The following is a 21,701-nucleotide window of genomic DNA, read 5'->3' as shown; positions in this document are numbered from 1 at the left end:
TGGCTCCTTCAAGGAGTTTGTGAATCAAACCAGGTTGTGAAAATTATTTTTGGGATTTATCCCATTGGGAGTGCAGCACAGGGTCACCGGCCAGCAACGTCTGGTGTTTGTCTTGTGTTCTATACTTTGGATCCTGAGTGGCCTCAAGATCTTCCCAGCTGCACCTGAAGTATTTCTTAATAATTGACATACATTACCTACAAGCCCCTCACATTACGCCTATTATAAGAGTTCTTGACTTTTTGTTGTGCCTCCCACCTCACAATCTGTCTATTGCCAGACGATCAGCCACATATTATACTAATGTAGACTTTTCCAGTGAAAACAATATGCCATCTACATTCTTCAAAAACATTTGGGAAAGCTGAATCTGGGGCTCAGAGTACCAATGAGGATGCTTCATTCAGTTGTATTGGAAACAATGTTACATGAAGGTGAACAACTACTGACACAAGATAGGTATAGAAAAGAAAACAGAACAGGAGCAGAGATCTACTACAGCAAAGCAGAAGGCTGATGTCAGAATGCAGAAAAGAATCCTAGCAGGATTTAGTAGCACTGGAAAGAAAGGAAAAACTGTGAAATGTACAGCACAGAAAACGTACATAAAGTGATTCATATTTTCCAAGCTTCTTCACATGTAGAACAGGTATGATTCAAGGATTGACATTCAGAACTATAATTTCCTATTGCAAAATGGACTCCTTGATAATGGAAATATCTTCTGCTTCAGAGTATAAGGAATACAGAGGGAGCATTAGAGGTTTGAAGTAATAAACACAAATTATTATGGACTGTATACTAGCATGTTGAGACCAGAAACAAGCAGGGACTTTAGATGATATCTCAACCTTTCTTCACTAAATATTTCATCTTTAGGAGTTGGTGATGCAAAAGCCCAAACCTTGCCTTATTTATTAGCCAGTGTTGAAGAGTCCACTGTATAGGGTAAAGAGTGTGCTGGCTGAAGAGGGAACTTGTATTTAAATAGTATTAGAGTTTTATTGAGAATATTGTGACTAAAATATTTTGCAGAGCCAAAAAAGAGTAAAGACTCTTAGCAACTGATGTTGGATCAAGTTTGTTATCGTTCAAGGGGGGGTGTATCGACACAATGGTGTGAACATTGCGAGAATTGCTATGTTTGTGGATATGCAACATGTGTTGAAGTGCTATGTTTGTGGATATGCAACATGTGTTGACCATGAACTGCTTTAACAAGGATGTTTGGAGTACGGGCAAGCCAGACATTTGTCACTTTTACTGAAAGAGATGGCAGGATCCAAGGCATTGCACCCTTTCAGTTGATTACTCAAAGCACAAGATCTTTGTAAAACACACTGATCAGGAACAAGGAACCACGAAAATATACCACAGATAGATGTCAAAAAGTCTGTTTCATTTGCAGCGGTTTTATTGTGTGGAAGTTGCTAAACATGCGGCTAGTAATTGTCATCAGGATTCGAAAGGCAAAAACTCTGATGTGAACAACAAAATCTCACAGGCACTTGCAGCTGCCAAATGGCAGCCATGATGTGTGTTGGTGCCTGAGGCAGATATGGGCATTTGCACTTCAGCATCTGATGAAAATGATTGCATTCTTCTGGAGCGACATGCTCTGTATACTCAAATGCAGGACCCACAAGAAGAACATCTGCAGCCTCTGGATTTAAACTAATAATTCCATGGGAGATGAGGGGTGGATGACTATAGCAGTATTACACATGTGAGGCACCCAAGTTGTATGCCCCACTAACCTCTATGAATAAGTAAAGGGGCAATGTTTTTTGGGGAAGCCAGCCAGAGGTCAAAGGAAAGCATTTTTAGAGGTGTTTGTTCAACAAATTCCCATTGTAATCATTGTGTGGGCGATTCAGTTGGGCAAGGATAGTCTCAGTCGGTTTAGAAGTTCGAAACCGGACTGAGGGGGAGAAAGGAGTGAATGGACATTCAGAAAGGTCAAGACTAGTTGTTTTAAGCATAGGGATAACCCTGGTTTGCTTAAAAGAGGACATGAAGCATGAAGTGATACAGGTGAGATAGAAGATAGAAGAAATGTCTGAGGGTAGATTAAAGGGATGAGAGAAGATGGAAGGGGTCAAGAGGAGAAGCTTTTTTGTGAGCTCTAGTGAGGAGAGAAGCAGTTTAGGAATCAGCAAGTAGCGGGAAAGATGATAGGGAAAAGGAAGAGAGGGGAGAGATAGATCAGCACAGGGCTGTTGGGCAGTAACGGAACAATGTTTAGAGGATACCAGAGAGATGGTATGAGAGGTAAAAGAGAGAAAGAAAAGGAAAGCAGGAAATGATCAGAAGAATAAAAAGGAATTCTAGTTGCTGCAGTATTGGTAGGAAAGGAAGATAGCATACGATTGAGAGAGAAACATGAGCAATGAGAGGGAGGAGAAGGAACTTGAATTAAATTACAACAGCCAAGAAGAGAAAGAATAGGGAAGGATAGGTTGGTGGTAGTGAGGTGTAGATCGAAGTCTCCAAGAAAAAGGCAGGGAGTGGTAAGAGACATGAGAGAAGATAAACTAAATCGTCATAGAAGCTGAGAAGAGGGCAAAGTGGTCTATAGATTGTGGAATGCCAATGAGAGGGATTAGAAGAAGAGGAAAGGGGCTCTTTGAATGAGAAGAAACGAGACGGGCTGGAGGGGGAATAGAGGAGGCCCAGGAGAAGTGGCAAGAAATACCAATGACTCCAACTCTGCCAGAAGTATTAGGTGAGTGGAAGACATTTGGGAAGGAGGTGTAAAAGAAAGAGGGGATAGCAGTTACAAGGCGAATTCCAGGATTCATTTGGAAAAATAAATAGATCAAGACTAGAGTGTGAGTTATTGCAGACATAATTAACATTCAGTAGGCCTGCATTGACTAGACAGAGCGTGTGGATAGTAATACAGATGAGGGTAGCAGAGATTACATGGTTTTCTGAAATGTTTAGGGATAGGGAAGGAGAAGTTCTGTGGGAAGATGCAAAAGAAAACAAAGAAATATGCAAAATGATTTATTAACATTGGCAAGAGCATACAGGGGCAAACATAACACATACAACATTATGCTTAATCTTTTTAATAATTATATTCCCCAATATTTCAGCACAACAAATGTTTTCTGAACTTTCCATGCACTTTTTTATTTGTTAACTCAACCTGTGATTACAACACGTCAGTCTATTTAGGGCAAGCCGTGTCTAGTAATAGGTTAGTGCACAGCTCCCTCAATGATGTTAATTTCTTCACCTGGTAGCCAGGTGATATTGCTTCATGACTGTGCACAATGTCCTGCAAACCATTTCTTAATTCTCTTTACTTAGATGTGCCAGAGATGGTTCCACTGTTGTTCTTTGTTATTCGCAGCGCAGTCTCATTCGTCTGTTATCTCTCGTGGGCACGAGAGATAACAGACAAATGAGACTGCGCTTTCCTTGGAAAATAGTTTACTGTTGTGTACTAAAATCATCCCCGTGCTATTCTTTGTTGTACATTTATTCTTAACAGTGTGGTCATTGCTTGTTTGTTCTCTTTGGGGTAGACCTTGGAGTTGTTGTCCTCCAATTTAGTGGTGATGGGTACCTAATGCCAATTTCCCTCTTTGTCTGCATCCTTTCCCAATTTTCAGGCTGATTCATGGAATAATTAGCGCGGCGCAAGTGTGCAAAAACGTGCGAATCGCAGTGGAATAGCGAAAATCGCAGTGCAAGTGCGAAAATCGCACGAAAAGCAGCGCACATCGATTCATGGAAGGCCGTGTGCGAGAAAACCAGCGGATGTGCGATAAAAAAGTGCGCGGCGCACGTTGGCGCACAGGCCATCTAACTGCGTGCGCCAGGTCACAGCGAAAATCGCACAGGCCACAGCGAAAATCGCACATAGCGCGGCGCACGCAACAAAAGTAGGCGGAACACGGGCGTAACACTCGGAATGGGGAACAACTTGCCAAAACGTGGGCGTCACGGGGGAAGTACAGGGCACAAGGGCACGGAACGCCCACACGCTCGCCTACAACACGTATTCATGGAATAGAATAGGGCAAAAAAGCGCACGCTCAAACCAGCGCACAGGCACAAACACGACCGCCACAAGAAAGCAGGCGGTAGCGTCTCTGCGGCTGTAAGAAATGTGCGCCAAAAGGTGCGCCAACAAATAGCACCTATATGCTGCCATGATGAATGTCCTATACTGTGGCCCTCCAGGACAAATGACGTGCAAAGGGGTACCCACAAACACGGACACCCGCTGACAAAAAATACGTGTGCGTGTATACCGGGGTGCGCGGGAAGTCTCACACGCGATTTGGCCGGGTACGTGGATTTCAGGGGTGCGCGGGAAGTTCCACACGCGATTTCATCAGGGTACGTGTATTTCAGGGGTGCGCGGGAAGCTCACTCATGTCTCCCACCACCCCCACCCCCCAGCCACCATGGCCACCCTCCACCAGGCCCCCACTCATGTCCCCCTGCACCCCCACCCCCCAGCATCCAGGGTCACCCTCCACCAGGCCCCCACTCATGTCTCCCACCACCCCCACCCCCCAGCCACCAGGGGCAGCCTCCACCAGGCCCCCACTCATGTCTCCCACCACCCCCACCCCCCAGCAGTGCAGGGGCAGCCTCCACCAGGCCCCCACTCATGTCTCCCACCACCCCCACCACCCAGCAGTGCAGGGGCAGCCTCCACCAGGCCCCCACTCATGTCTCCCACCACCCCCACCCCCCAGCCACCAGGGGCACCCTCCACCAGGCCCCCACTCATGTCTCCCACCAACCCCCACCCCCCTGCCACCATGGGCAGCCTCCACCAGGCCCCCACTCATGTCTCCCACAACCCCCACCCCCCTGCCACCATGGGCAGCCCCCACCAGGCCCCCACCCATGTCTCCCACCACCCCCACCCCCCAGCAATGCAGGGGCAGCCTCCACCAGGCCCCCACTCATGTCTCCCACCACCCCCACCCCCCAGCAGTGCAGGGGCAGCCTCCACCAGGCCCCCACTCATGTCTCCCACCACCCCCACCCCCCAGCAGTGCAGGGGCAGCCTCCACCAGGCCCCCACTCATGCCTCCCACCACCCCCACCCCCCAGCCACCAGGGGCACCCTCCACCAGGCCCCCACTCATGTCTCCCACCACCCCCACCCCCCTGCCACCATGGGCAGCCTCCACCAGGCCCCCACTCATGTCTCCCACCACCCCCACCCCCCAGCCACCAGGGGCAGCCTCCACCAGGCCCCCACTCATGTCTTCCACCACCCCCACCCCCCTGCCACCATGGGCAGCCCCCACCAGGCCCCCACCCATGTCTCCCACCACCCCCACCCCCCAGCCACCAGGGGCACCCTCCACCAGGCCCCCACTCATGTCTCCCACCACCCCCACCCCCCAGCAGTGCAGGGGCAGCCTCCACCAGGCCCCCACTCATGTCTCCCACCACCCCCACCCCCCAGCCACCAGGGGCACCCTCCACCAGGCCCCCACTCATGTCTCCCACCACCCCCACCCCCCTGCCACCATGGGCAGCCTCCACCAGGCCCCCACTCATGTCTCCCACCACCCCCACCCCCCTGCCACCATGGGCAGCCCCCACCAGGCCCCCACCCATGTCTCCCACCACCCCCACCCCCCAGCCACCAGGGGCACCCCCCACCAGGCCCCCACCCATGCCTCCCACCACCCCCAGCCCCCAGCAGTGCAGGGGCACCCTCCACCCGGCCCCACTCATGTCTCCCACCACCCCGACCCCCCAGCAGTGCAGGGGCAGCCTCCACCAGGCCCCCACTCATGTCTCCCACCACCCCCACCCCCCAGCCACCATGGCCACCCTCCACCAGGCCCCCACTCATGTCCCCCTGCACCCCCACCCCCCAGCATCCAGGGTCACCCTCCACCAGGCCCCCACTCATGTCTCCCACCACCCCCACCCCCCAGCCACCAGGGGCAGCCTCCACCAGGCCCCCACTCATGTCTCCCACCACCCCCACCCCCCAGCTGTGCAGGGGCACCCTCCACCAGGCCCCCACTCATGTCTCCCACCACCCCCACCCCCAGCAGTGCAGGGGCAGCCTCCACCAGGCCCCCACTAATGTCTCCCACCACCCCCACCCCCCAGCCACCATGGCCACCCTCCACCAGGCCCCCACTCATGTCCCCCTGCACCCCCACCCCCCAGCATCCAGGGTCACCCTCCACTAGGCCCCACTCATGCCTCCCACCACCCGCACCCACCAGCCACCAGGGGCACCCTCCACCAGGCCCCCACTCATGTCTCCCACCACCCCGACCCCCCTGCCACCATGGGCAGCCTCCACCAGGCCCCCACTCATGTCTCCCACCACCCCCACCCCCCAGCCACCAGGGGCAGCCTCCACCAGGCCCCCACTCATGTCTCCCACCACCCCCATCCCCCTGCCACCATGGGCAGCCCCCACCAGGCCCCCACCCATGTCTCCCACCACCCCCACCCCCCAGCCACTAGGGGCACCCTCCACCAGGCCCCCACTCAAGTCTCCCACCACCCCCACCCCCCAGCAGTGCAGGGGCATCCTCCACCAGGCCCCCACTCATGTCTCCCACCACCCCCACCCCCCAGCCACCAGGGGCACCCTCCACCAGGCCCCCACTCATGTCTCCCACAACCCCCACCCCCCTGCCACCATGGGCAGCATCCACCAGGCCCCCACTCATGTCTCCCACCACCCCCACCCCCCAGCCACCAGGGGCAGCCTCCACCAGGCCCCCACTCATGTCTCCCACCACCCCAACCCCCCTGCCACCATGGGCAGCCCCCACCAGGCCCTCACCCATGTCTCCCACCACCCCCACCCCCCAGCCACCAGGGGCACCCTCCACCAGGCCCCCACTCATGTCTCCCACCACCCCCACCCCCCAGCAGTGCAGGGGCAGCCTCCACAAGGCCCCCACTCATGTCTCCCACCACCCCCACCCCACAGCCACCAGGGGCAGCCTCCACCAGGCCCCCACTCATGTCTCCCACCACCCCCACCCCCCAGCAGTGCAGGGGCAGCCTCCACCAGGCCCCCACTCATGTCTCCCACCACCCCCACCCCCCAGCAGTGCAGGGGCAGCCTCCACCAGGCCCCCACTCATGTCTACCACCACCCCCACCCCCCAGCCACCAGGGGCACCCTCCACCAGGCCACCACTCATGTCTCACATTACCCCCACCCCCCTGCCACCATGGGCAGCCTCCACCAGGCCCCCAATCATGTCTCCCACCACCCCCACTCCCCGGCCACCAGGGGCAGTCTCCACCAGGCCCCCACTCATGTCTCCCACCACCCCCACCCCCCTGCCACCATGGGCAGCCCCCACCAGGCCCCCACCCATGTCTCCCACCACCCCCACCCCCCAGCCACCAGGGGCACCCTCCACCAGGCCCCCACTCATGTCTCCCACCACCCCCACCCCCCAGCAGTGCAGGGGCAGCCTCCACCAGGCCCCCACTCATGTCTCCCACCACCCCCACCCCCCAGCCACCAGGGGCACCCTCCACCAGGCCCCCACTCATGTCTCCCACCACCCCCACCCCCCTGCCACCATGGGCAGCCTCCACCAGGCCCCCACTCATGTCTCCCACCACCCCCACTCCCCTGCCACCATGGGCAGCCCCCACCAGGCCCCCACCCATGTCTCCCACCACCCCCACCCCCCAGCCACCAGGGGCACCCTCCACCAGGCCCACACTCATGTCTCCCACCACCCCCCAGCAGTGCAGGGGCAGCCTCCACCAGGCCCCCACTCATGTCTCCCACCACCCCCACCCCCCAGCCACCATGGCCACCCTCCACCAGGCCCCCACTCATGTCCCCCTGCACCCCCACCCACCAGCATCCAGGGTCAACCTCCACCAGGCCCCCACTCATGTCTCCCACCACCCCCACCCCCCTGCTACCATGGGCAGCCCTCACCAGGTCCTCACAATCCCCAATCATGTGCGTAATGGTCAGCCTCCACAGCCATAAAGCCCTACCAAGTAACCCATTCACCCACATGGAAATGGAAATCACATGTTACACCCCCAATGTTCATGAAGCTAATGAACCCATGTCCGTCACACACAATGGTTGCAATTGAATGGGAAAACACCCAACATGACATGCATGAAACCAATGAGAAGATACCACACAGTGAAGTATGGAAACAAAATGGTATTGAAAAAAATAAAGAATGCTAAAGAAAGGAAACAAACTACAATGGGAATGAGAAAAAATAAGCTGCATGTCCGTATTAAAAAAAAAACTGCAAATCAGAATCCAAAAAAATGTTGTCCAAAGTCAAATGTAAAAAAATCTCTATGCAATAAAGAACTATGTAAAAAACTACCAAGGGTCCATGAGCCCAACTGAACAAAGGAAACCTACTAAAAAACCTAACTAAAAATCAACTATATACAAAAAGTGGAGCAGTGTCCGTCGACTCCAAATCATAATAAGAAACAAAGGAAACCTAAAACTAAAGAACTATATACAAAGGCGGCGGGCAAGTCCAGCGGCTCACTCCGTGGTGTCCCGGGCCAGGGCATCATCGAACTCCTGTTCGATGTCCCGGAGGCGGTCCAGTTCCATGGCCCCGAGGGTCCGCAGGGACGACGCCGTGTCCTCCTCCAACCCCCTGCGGATTGCCTCGAGGCACTCGGCCCGCCTCAGGGCCCTCCGCATGGAGTTCTCCGCCCTGACCATTGTGAGCCGCGCCTCTTCTGCCCGCCGCCGCTCCGCACCTATGGCGTGGCCCAACCGCTGCCACACGGAAGACACTCTCTGTCCTGGGTCCCCCTGCCCTCCGGCCGATGCCTGCCCCTCCGATGTCGAAAGCCCCGAGCCTTCATGTCTCCCACCATGTTGCTGCTGCTGCTCTGCCTCTGCCCGTGCACTGCCTCCTGCTGCCTGCACATCCTCCGCCGGCTGGGGTGCAGTTGTTAATGTGGCCACCCCTGCTGGACCTCCGACTCCCGACTGTGGCAGGGATGCCTCCTCCACCAGCCTGGCCGCAGCGTCAGAGGCAGCTCCACAGGGCACCCAGGTGACTGATGGGTGGGAAGATGGCACAGAGGACGACTGGCGCGTAGGGGGTCCAGTTGAGGAGGGGGTCGGAGCAAGCCCCATCAGATGGCGGAATCCGGCCTGGGTGACCTGTCCCAGCAGGCTGACGTGGTCAACGAGCCATTCGAGATGACGTGCAGTCTCTCCATGAAAAGACTGCAGGTCACCTCGCATGGCCCGTTGACGCAACGCCACACCAGCCAGGACAGGCTCAACCCGGACCTGGATGGCCACGTCCGCAGGCAGAGGAAGGCCAGTTGACGTCAGCTCATCCCCTGCCTGAAAACGGGTCTGGACGTAGGCATCCCTGCTGGTGCAAGATGATGCAGGGATAGGATCGGGGACAGGATTGCACACAGGCACCTCCGCGGTGGCCTGTGCTGCCTCCTGTCCCTGGTCCTGCACTGCACCACTAGCACCAGTGGGATCCCCACCTCCAGACCCCGTCTCTGGTGCTTGCGCAGCCTCCTCCTCCACCAAACCCCCAACCAACCTGGATGACTCCGTGCCATCTTCCCCTGTTGGGCCCTGTGGGGTCCCTGCTGCCCCTTCTGCTGCCGAGGAGTCCAACTGCAACCTACGCCTCTTGGACCTCCCCCCGGCAGCTGCGGCCTGGGACGCGGCACCGGACTCCTCACTCCCCGACGAGATGACAACACGGGAGGGGAGCCAGGCCCTGCGTCTCCGGCTGGCGGTCGGATCCCCGCCGCTGTGCTCCACAGCACCTTCTCCGCCCTCTTCATCAGTTGACGCTGCAGACAGGGAGAAACAAAACACAGGCATCAGGGCACTGTACAATGGACACATACACACATGACAGTTGCACATGAGTGGCATTGGCAAACCTCAGACATGTCATCACAATCCCCAACACACATGTCATTGCAACTCGCACACATGAGCCATACCACAGCCATATCGCAACTGCCACCACCATCCCTACACATACAACAGCATCAGCAGCCAAAGGGGAGCCAGACATCACATGCAACACAGGAAGTGCACCACACATGTACACACACCACCACACTTGCATGCATGTGTACACCTCTGCCAAGTGTCGCACTGTTCAGACGGGCATCCATGTCACATCTGCCAATCAGGCTTCCACGTACCGCTGTCAAATGCATGTAACGCTGACCTGATTCCCGTAGAGGCGCCGGTCTTGACTGGGCATATACCGTATCTTCAAAGGTGATGTGTAACACACGGCTGGCTCTTTGGGCTGGACCTCTGTGCACTGTATGTCTGGCTCGAAGGGTAAGATGTCTGCAGATAGAAAATGTGGGATTAATGAACTGGGTTATTGAATGTCTCTCTCTTCTTCCCTTTCTCTTCTCCTGTAGAACCCCAAAGGTTAACGCTCTCACCTTAGGTAAGTGAACGCCGTGCTCTCCATCTGCCTCGAGGCAGGGTGCTGTAACCAGTTTCTTCACTGGATAAGGGGAGCAGGCCTCTTGACTTCAGAGGACTGCTGTCCGTCGTTTACTGCACGAACGGTAAGTTTCGAGTAATTCTAATGTCTTTAAAGTCTTTAGTAATGATGTCTCTTGTTTTGCAGGGTTCCGGTGATGGCGGATGGCGGGCTGAAGTGAGTTGAAGATGGAGCCCGTGTGATGAATAGAAGCGCCTGGAAGCACGTAAGTAAGCGCTTGTTGCCTGCTTCACGATGCGCTCTAACTGTCTTTTTATTTTGCAGGTACAAGTTCGGGGCGGCTGCAGGGTCCCGGAATACCCACTGGGTTAGATGTGGAAAGGAGTAATGGCACGTGAGTATTAAAGTTCCCCAATGTCCTTAAACGCACCTTGTTTTGTCTTTCAGATGCGGGATGCAGCGCCGAAGGCCTCCGGAGCGTGCGAAGAGTTGGTAAGCTTTTGTCTTTCAGATGCCGGAATGCAGTGTGAAGACCTCCGGAGCGCACGAAGAGTAGGTAAGCCTTTGTCTTTCAGATGCCGGAATGCAGCGCGAGGCGTTGGTGACAGCCGATGGACCAGGTAAGTGAAGAGCTGTCACTGAAGACCGTAATGCTAACCTGTTCTTTCTTGTCTTTATAGGCGTTGCTGAAGACTGGATTCAGAATGGTAAGCCTTTTTCCTTAGGCCCAGGATCAGATGCAGAAGACACGATGAGCGTTCTGCTGCTGAGGATGCAGAATAATGCAAAGCAAGATTCATCCATCGGGTGTGGTTTAAATAGCCTCCTGTAGTGCTTAGGTGTCTCCTTCCACAGCCACGCCTAAGAAAAGAGTTCCTGCTTTCCAGAAGAGTTCCAGTGTTCTGAATCTAGGGAGTGGCTCCTGCCCCACCCAACAGGAAAAGTAGTTCCAAACAGAAGAGGATCAGATACTCAACTGGCAGGCAAGTAAGCAGCATGGTCTGCTGCAGGTAAGTCCACCCAAGCATTATGAGCCCGGCGCTTCCAGCGCTGGGACTGGGCATATTTATGAGCCTGGTGCCACTGGCGCCAGGACTGGGTCCAAAAGGTCCCAATTGGGACTGGTTGGCACTCGGAACCTGGGTTATGGATCTGCTTCCAAGGGAGTTGGGAAAACCCTGACCTTTTGGAAGCAGAGATCATGACAGTACCCCCCCTCAAGGCCCCTCCCAAACCGGGCTTCTCCGGGGGTTTTGGCTTGTCAGGAAATGTTCGGTGAAATCTTTTGATTAGGCGAGGAGCGTGGACATATTCAGCAGGTTCCCAGGATCTCTCTTGGGGGCCGTAGCCTTTCCAGTCAATTAGGTAGAATAGTTTAGATTTGGAGATCTTGGAGTCCAGAATGCTTTTGACTTCAAACTCGAGTTCTCCATCAACTAGGATAGGTTTTGGAGATTTGGTTAGTCGGGTTTGAGGTTGCACGGGTTTTAATAGAGAGACGTGGAAGACCGCATGTATCTTCATGTGCGGGGGCAAGTCCAACTTGACCGCTACTGGGTTTACTATGGTAGTGATGGAATAGGGACCAAGGTATCTTGGGTTGAATGTGCGTGGCCCTTTTAGAGGTAGATATTTGGTGGATAACCAGACTTGATCCCCTACTTGATATTGAGGGGCTTCCTTCCGATGTTGATCTGCTCCTTTCTTGTATTGTTCTTTAGCCCTTTGAAGGTGAGAAACAGCTTCCTTAAAGGCTTGGGTGATTGTAGAATGCAGGTAGTCTACTGCTGGTGTTTCAAGATCTTGGAGGGGATCCAACTCCGAGGTTCGAGGGTGAATGCCGTACAAAAGAAAAAACGGGGTTTTCCCAGTTCCCGAATGGACAGAGTTATTGTAGGCATATTCGGCTATCCAAAGGATGTCTTTCCAAGTTTTTTCAGTTTGTTGCAGCATGCAGCGTAAATACTGTTCCAGAGTTTGATTGGTCCTCTCGGTTTGTCCGTCGGTCTGAGGGTGGTGACTGGTCGATAGTCTCACATCAATTTGAGCCGACCGACAGCAACTTCACCAAAAATGAGAAATAAATTGACTACCTCGATCCGAAATTAGAACCGAAGGAAAACCGTGCAGTCGGACGATGTTTTCGAGAAATTCTCGGGCCAGAGTTGCTGCTGTTGGCAAGCCTTTGAGCGGAATGAAATGCGCCATCTTGGAGAATAAGTCCACGATTACTAGAATCGTAGTGTATCCGGAGCATGGAGGTAGATCGGTGATGAAGTCCATAGAAAGCGTATGCCAAGGGTGAGGTGGGATGTCAATAGGGCGTAAGAGGCCTGCTGGTCTTTCCTTTTGACTCTTGTTTTGGGCGCATACTCCACAGGACATTATAAAGTCTCTGATATCTTTTTTCCAAGACGGCCACCAGAAGTAGCGCTTGATCTTTTCTGAGGTCTTGGCTATACCGGGATGTCCTTCCATTAAAGAATCGTGATAACACGAGATTACTTTTTTCTGTAAATCTGTACTGGGTAGGTATAATCGTTCTTGGACATACAATAAGTTGTCCTTTACTGCAAAGTCCTTTCCCTGCAGATGCCAATTCTGTATGTCTGCTGGAGTTACAAGTTGCCTGGCTTTATCCTTAACTTCCTCTATGGATTCTGTGGCGATTACACCCAGAATTCTTTGTTCGGGAATGATTGGTACAGGTTTAGGGTTGATCGAGTGTTCTTCCACTCCCATCCGAGAAAGGGCATCAGCTTTACCGTTTTTTGTACCAGGTCGATAGGTAATTATGAAGTCAAACTCGGCAAAGAATAATGCCCAACGGAGTTGTCTAGAGGATTGGGCTTTTGCGGTTTTCAAATATTGCAGGTTTCGGTGATCCGTAATCACAGTAACGGTGTGTCGGGCCCCCAGCAGATAATGCCGCCAAGCCTTAAAGGCAGACTTGATAGCCAGAAGTTCCTTGTCAGTAATCGTGTAATTGATTTCAGGAGGCGAGAATTTGCGGGACCAAAATGCCACGGGATGCAACTGATTGGTTACCGGGTCCTTTTGTGATAGAACTGCCCCCATGGCAAGGCTTGAAGCATCAGTTTCCACGATGTAGGGGAGTTCGGGGCGAGGGTGTTTTAAGATTGGTGCAGAGATAAATTTAGTCTTCAAATCCTGGAAAGCTTGTTCCGCCTCGGTAGACCATTCAAAACGTTTGTTTTTCTTTAACAAGGCAGTGATGGGCTGGACTATTCGAGAGAATTCGGGGATAAACCTGCGGTAAAAGTTAGCGAAGCCTAACATGCTTTGCACACCTTTTACGGAGGATGGTGATGGCCATTTGAGAACTGCATCGACCTTCTTTGAATCCATACGCACTCCGCCAGGTGATAATATGAATCCCAAGAATTCAACTTCAGTCACGTTGAAAACACATTTTTCCAACTTAGCGAAAAGTTTGTGTTGACGCAATCTTTCGAGGACCATTTTCACGTGTTTCCGATGTTCAGATTCCGATGAAGAATAAACGAGGATGTCGTCAATGTAAACAACAACACACACATCTATGAGCTCTCTGAGGACATCGTTCATAAAATATTGAAAGGCGGCCGGGGCATTACAAAGTCCGAAGGGCATGACCTGATATTCAAATAGCCCATACTTGGTGCGGAAGGCCGTCTTCCATTCATCGCCCTCTTTTACTCGTACCAAGTGGTAAGCTCCTCTAAGATCCAGCTTTGTATATATGCATGCTTTTCTGACTTGGTCCAGGAGTTCAGGGATCAAAGGTAACGGATATCTATTCTTAACGGTGATCTGGTTCAGGGAGCGATAATCTATACAAGTTCTAAGGTCTCCTTCCTTTTTTGGAACGAAGAACAAAGCTGAAGAAGCAGGGGACTTGGAAGGACGAATAAACCCATTTGCCAGGTATTGATCCAGGTATTGTCGAAGGTGAAGGTTCTCAGGCTCGGTGAGGGCATAAATTCTACTACAAGGAGGAGTAGATCCAGGTATCAGGTCGATCTGGCAGTCATAAGACCTATGAGGAGGTAGAGAGTTAGCCTGATCCTTCCGGAAAACATCTTGGTATTCTAGGTATTCGGGAGGTAACTGGGGAGTCTCTGAAGAAATTGCTGCCAGTGCAACACCAGGTGGAGGGTGACAAGTAGAGACACATTCTGGAAACTGGACCGTTCTTGCTCGCCAATCGATCAGAGGATTGTGTTTCTCTAACCAAGGTATTCCTAGAATAATCTGAAACTGAGGGGCCTTGATCACATCGAACACGATCTTCTCATGGTGTCCATCTTGACTTACTAGCGTCACTTCTTGAGTGGTATGCGTTACTGGCCCGGAGGCTATCTCCGTACCATCCACCGTAGTAATGACGTCCTTTACAGCCTTGGGACAAAGAGTTAGATTCATCCTCAAAACCATTTCATGATCCACATAATTGCCGATGGCACCGCTGTCGACTTAAGCTTCAATTGCATGTAATCGATCCGGATTATCAGGGCTAATGAGGACCATAGGTATCACGAAATGCGAGGTCACGGAACTGGTTTTCACGCTCGGCAAGAGGACCTCTATTCTTGTCGGGCGAGGTCGTTTCCCTGCTCAGAGTTTGTAACTTTGGTAACTGCAGCTCCTACTGCCTTCTTGGCAGGCTTCACCGGACAGTCTCGAAGAAAGTGCCCTGAGTTTCCGCAATAGAGGCATAATTGCAACTGTTTTCTCCTTTCCCGCTCCTTTTGTGTTAGAGGACCTTTCAGACCCCCTTTTTGCATGGGTTCCCCGGAGTCTACTCCTTTGGAAGGAGTTGGCGGTTTGGAAAATACTCGAGCATCAAACTTGGAACGATCGGCCTTCCTGTTCTGCAGTCTGTGATCTATTTGAACGACTAAGTCTATATAGTCCGAACAATCTTGTGGGGGATTCACTACTTGGGCTAACACATCTTTGAGCTCTCCGCGTAGACCTCTATAAAACAGAGTAATCCTTTTGTCCTCAGGCCAGTGAGTTTCCACTATCAGTCTGTTGAAAGACGCAATATAAGCCAAAAGGTCTTGATTACCTTGTCGCAACGAAAGAAGCTCATTGTCCAAGGCCTGCCCCTGTGAATGTCTTGCGAACAGTTTTTCCATACTGAGCTGAAAAGCTTGAAAATCATGGAGGACCGGATCATCTTGATTTACTAGAGGGATCGACCAGTCTGCCGCATTGCCACTAAGGTACGAAAGCACGAAAGCTACTTTAGCTTGATCAGTTGGAAAGGCTGCTGGCCGGCATAAGAAATGCAACCGGCACTGATTGATAAATACTGCAAACCTCTTTGGGTCACCAGAAAATCGTTCGGGCGGAGCCAGAGGTACATTCCCAGGTAGGTTGATCTGCACTGGATTCATAGAGGATGTAGAAGGAAGATTTCCCCCAGATGCGGGTAACGGGGTCTGTCCGGCTTGTGACTGTAGCAATTGTCTAGCGAGATCATCTGTTCGCTCCTTGGAAATAATCAGTTCCCTTCTTAGAGCGTTCGTTTCCTGACGGGCTGCATGCACTTCTGCCCTTAGTTCCCCAAGTAACTGGGCTAGCTGGTCGGTATCCGAGGTTTCCATAGCGCCTGGACGGGAGTTTTGTGGTAGGCTTTGCATTCTGTAACGCTCACCTGATTCCCGTAGAGGCGCCGGTCTTGACTGGGCGTATACCGTATCTTCAAAGGTGATGTGTAACACACGGCTGGCTCTTTGGGCTGGACCTCTGTGCACTGTATGTCTGGTTCGAAGGGTAAGATGTCTGCAGATAGAAAATGTGGGATTAATGAACTGGGTTATTGAATGTCTCTCTCTTCTTCCCTTTCTCTTCTCCTGTAGAACCCCAAAGGTTAACGCTCTCACCTTAGGTAAGTGAACGCCGTGCTCTCCATCTGCCTCGAGGCAGGGTGCTGTAACCAGTTTCTTCACTGGATAAGGGGAGCAGGCCTCTTGACTTCAGAGGACTGCTGTCCGTCGTTTACTGCACGAACGGTAAGTTTCGAGTAATTCTAATGTCTTTAAAGTCTTTAGTAATGATGTCTCTTGTTTTGCAGGGTTCCGGCGATGGCGGATTGCGGGCTGAAGTGAGTTGAAGATGGAGCCCGTGTGATAAATAGAAGCGCCTGGAAGCACGTAAGTAAGCGCTTGTTGCCTGCTTCACGATGCGCTCTAACTGTCTTTTTATTTTGCAGGTACAAGTTCGGGGCGGCTGCAGGGTGCCGGAATACCCACTGGGTTAGATGTGGAAAGGAGTAATGGCACGTGAGTATTAAAGTTCCCCAATGTCTTTAAACGCACCTTGTTTTGTCTTTCAGATGCGGGATGCAGCGCCGAAGGCCTCCGGAGCGTGCGAAGAGTTGGTAAGCTTTTGTCTTTCAGATGCCGGAATGCAGTGTGAAGACCTCCGGAGCGCACGAAGAGTAGGTAAGCCTTTGTCTTTCAGATGCCGGAATGCAGTGCGAGGCGTTGGTGACAGCCGATGGACCAGGTAAGTGAAGAGCTGTCACTGAAGACCGTAATGCTAACCTGTTCTTTCTTGTCTTTATAGGCGTTGCTGAAGACTGGATTCAGAATGGTAAGCCTTTTTCCTTAGGCCCAGGATCAGATGCAGAAGACACGATGAGCGTTCTGCTGCTGAGGATGCAGAATAATGCAAAGCAAGATTCATCCATCGGGTGTGGTTTAAATAGCCTCCTGTAGTGCTTAGGTGTCTCCTTCCACAGCCACGCCTAAGAAAAGAGTTCCTGCTTTCCAGAAGAGTTCCAGTGTTCTGAATCTAGGGAGTGGCTCCTGCCCCACCCAACAGGAAAAGTAGTTCCAAACAGAAGAGGATCAGAGACTCAACTGGCAGGCAAGTAAGCAGCATGGTCTGCTGCAGGTAAGTCCACCCAAGCATTATGAGCCCGGCGCTTCCAGCGCTGGGACTGGGCATATTTATGAGCCTGGTGCCACTGGCGCCAGGACTGGGTCCAAAAGGTCCCAATTGGGACTGGTTGGCACTCGGAACCTGGGTTATGGATCTGCTTCCAAGGGAGTTGGGAAAACCCTGACCTTTTGGAAGCAGAGATCATGACATGCATCCATGTTGCATCACTGTTGCACCCTTGTCAAATACACACACATGCACATGTACACAGTGCTCATACATGCAGCCGAAAACAATATACATGCGTGACATCACGGACATGTCTACTTACATACACATTCATCCAAACATGTGTGCACGCACAACTGCAATTGGCATGCAAGCCTACACACACAAGCACCATCCATGTCTCACACATTACAGCCCTCGCATGTGTCAGCCCCACGGCCCTGTACACCCCCACCCATACTCGACCCCATACAAACAGATGTGCAACCTGCACAATACCGAATAATCACCACACGCACTGCTCACAATCAGGATGCATGTACACTCACCGCTCGACTCCAGACGGGTCTGCTTCTCTAGGACCTGGATGTGGAGCGCTGGGGATATGCATTCCAGGACCCCCATCTGTTCTTCCGACAAGTGGCCCCGGTGCCCCTTGGCATCCGCTGCCTTCAAGAGGCGCCGGGCCTTGTTCAGGGTCCTGGTCCTGAAGTCCTCCCAGCGCTTCCTGACATGTTGTAAGTCCCGGACTGCCACCCCCTCCGCGTTGATGGCAGTCACGATGTCAGTCCAGATCTGAGTCCGTCCTTCCTTGTCGGCGCAGGAACTTCCGAAGAGGGCATCATACTGCCCCAGGACTTGCTCCACCAGGACACCAACTTCGGTGGCACTGAAGCTGGTGCCCCTCTGCCTCTCTGGCCGGGGGTTGTCAGTGGTCACAGATGGTGTTTGCCCCGACATGACAACCCCAGAGGCAGGAGTGGGTGGGCAACTGGGTCCTGGGGCTGGGCTGTGGAGCGATGGAATTCCAGTCAGGAGTCTTCGGTTCCAGCAGGGGTGGTCACAGCAACAGCACCCCTGGCTGATGTGCAGGCAGCAAATGGCAGTGCACGTGGGCAGCAGGCAGTCAGGCAGCAGCAGATGGCAGGTGGGAGCGTGCTCTGGGCTCTGGGGGGCAGTAGTTCGGCCTTCTGGGCAGGAGCGTGGTCTTCCGTGTGCTTACGCGTGGCCAGCTTGGTACGGAGTGATTTGGCACGTGAAAATCCTGCACGTCAGCGTGAAAATCGAGGAAAGGCCCTTAGCGCGTAAGCACGTCAGCACGCATACGCGATTCTATTGGACCAAAGGCCCTCAGCGCGTAAACGCGTCAACACGCATACGCGATTCTATTGGACCAAAGGCCCTCAGCGCGTAAACGTGTCTGTGACGTGACCCGCACGGGTGTTTCCCACACAGCACGTGATGACAGAGCACACGTGGAAAGACTGCACGTCAGAGTGTCATCGCGTGTAATTGGACAGCACGTCAGAGTGTCATCGCGTGTAATTGGACAAAAGTGGGCGTACACGCGATTGGCCTATGTACGTGTATATCAGGGGTGCGCGGACACTTACACACGCAAGTACGTCAGCGCACCTGTATCCCGGGGTGCGCGGGAATTTCCATACGCTATTGGACTGGGTACTGGATTTCAGGGGTGCGCGGGTCACACGCTCGCCTACAACACGCGCAACGCATTAATTTGCGCGCTAACAAAATAACAAGCTCAGACCCAGGATGAACATACCGTTCCTAGCATCAGTGGGCGTGGCCTACCAAAGGAGGAGGAGGAGGATAGTCAGGGCCAGAATATTCACACCCAGAACCAGCCTTTTCGGGATGCCTGATGACCAGGTGCATGGGAGGTACAGGTTTCCACCACACATTATACTGGACCTGGTGAGTGAGTGGGGGGATGACCTCACATCACCCACCCTGTGCTCCCAAGCACTCAGCCCCCTGGAGAAGGTCCTCAATGTACTGCACTTCTTAGCCACTGGATCATTTCAGCGGACAAGTGCCATTGTGGGTGGTGTATCACAGGCCACCCAGTCACGCTGCCTACGCCAGGTCTTGAACATCATCACTGCATGCCCATCAGTCCGCAGGCACATATACCTGCCCAGAACCCCTGCAGAAAGGCAGGCTGCCGCCCTGGATTTTTACGCTGTGGCACGATTCCCCAAAGTGCTAGGTGCCATCGACTGCACCCATGTGGCTCTACGTCCCCCCAGGGCATCTGAGCACATCTATAGGAACCGCAAGCACTGGCATTCCATCAACGTGCAGGTAGTATGTAATGCCAAGGGAATCATCACCTCAGTATATGCCAACTATCCCGGGTCAACCCACGACAGCTTCATTTACCGAATGTCCACCCTAAGCCGGGACCTAGAAGCTGGGCGGCATGGAGATACATGGCTGCTTGGTGAGTATGAATGCCACTGCACATGCATGCATGTCAGATACTGAGCAAGGTCACAACCCCACCAATGATACCAATCACCACCTCCACAGGGGACAGTGCCTACCCTCTCAGCCCCCACATGATGACGCCAATTCGGTACCCCACCACGCCCCCGAGGTAAGATATAACACAGCCCACATTACAACCCGGGGCATAGTGGAGCGCACATTCGGAGTGCTAAAGTCACGCTTTCGCTCCCTTGACCGTTCTGGCGGGCAGCTGTTGTACGCTCCCCCAGTAGTGTGCAGGATCATAGTGGCAGCATGTGTCCTGCACAACGTTGCAACACGCCGGGGCCTGGCCGTGGACATGGTGGTGGCCCCACATCCCCAACCACATGCACAGCCGCTGCGCATGGGAGGGGAAAGGGCACGGGGGGAGGCAGCCCGTACACAGCTAGTGGCTAATTACTTCACATAGAAATCACACCCCTGTGGAGTGCACATTGCCCTGGCACATTCCATCTGACAATCAATGATGACTCAACCTGACACTGATCCTGAATGTCTGGAGAATGAACCGTGAAAACCATATCAGCCTGAGATTGTACACCTGAAAGTGTCACAATGTGTGCATCCCTACCCACACAGACACCACCAATGCAGTTTTGTGAAGTAACACATTCAAGCAGCTAAAATGAATACCCACTTGCAAAATTCAACAAGAGGACAGTGCCATGTCAGCCAACCCATCCCCAACACCGCCACACGACACACCGTGCCATGTCATGCTATTTGCAGGTAAACAAAGTAATCCCCACAACATGACACTAGTGTCACAATGTAGAGTGTCCCTAATTGAAACTTACAACACCTGAAATGCTCACAGTAATGCAGGACCAACAACAAACTTGAGCAGGTACTACCATTAACATGACATCACAAATGTTATATATTAGTAGTCTCACCACCTGGAAATGCCTGCACTCCCACCACTACCAACTGTGCAGTGTTGGCGCCATGTAGAGTTGTAGCTGCACTGCTGCCAACATGGACCCCATATCCAGACTAGAGGGCCTTGTGAAGACATGAGGAAGGGACCTCCAAATTGGGAGGTAGACACATGTGATGAGTTACACATCAGTGCAACATGCAGTGTACAACACAACAGCAATATGCACTAGGAATGTATACACAGTATTGACTAGACTACCCACACATGTAGTGGGAGTCCAATGTCACCATGTACGTCAATGTCACTTGGGCACACCCTTTGCAAGCCCATGGAAACGGGAAGCAGGAGGGGTGTGTGTGACTCAAACTCAAGCATCTGAACCAAATACATGACAAGCCTGCATGTGCCCAGCCACAATGCTGCGTATGCCCAGCCACAATGCTGCGTATGCCCACAGGAACCACGGAAGCCAACAAATTGTCCCAAAAAAATTGGGAAAAAATATTTAGAAATTAAAAATAAAAATAAAAATAAAAATCAAAAATAAAAATAAAAATCAAAAATGGCCATTGATGGGCCCGGGGGTGTTTGGGAGGCCACCCAGGAGGTCCGGGGACAGGGTGCACACCAAAACCCACCTGTGTGGGTCCTGGGAAAAAAAAAACACCTCCATGGGCTCATGGCCCACACGGCTACCCTATTGTGGGAGTATCACTGCTGTCGCTATTATCACCCTGTGCAGCTGCATCCGGAGGTGGCTGCACTATGGGAGGCAGCCCACGCAAGGCCCTAGTCTGCTCCTCCATGGCTGCAAGCATGCGGGTGTGGTAGGTCTGGTTCTGGAGGATGAGTGTGCGGAGGTCCCCATGCAACACCTCACGGGATGCCCGGACCTCCGCCCTCGTTGCCTGCATCTCAGCTGAGAGCGTACGGGTGAGACGCTCCAGCTGCTGTTCTGTCCT

This window comes from Ambystoma mexicanum, chromosome 5q (genome assembly GCF_040938575.1).
Source record: "Ambystoma mexicanum isolate Mex_15411 chromosome 5q, UKY_AmexF1_1, whole genome shotgun sequence".
Lineage (NCBI taxonomy): Eukaryota > Metazoa > Chordata > Amphibia > Caudata > Ambystomatidae > Ambystoma > Ambystoma mexicanum.
This window is presented reverse-complemented; position numbering follows the sequence as displayed.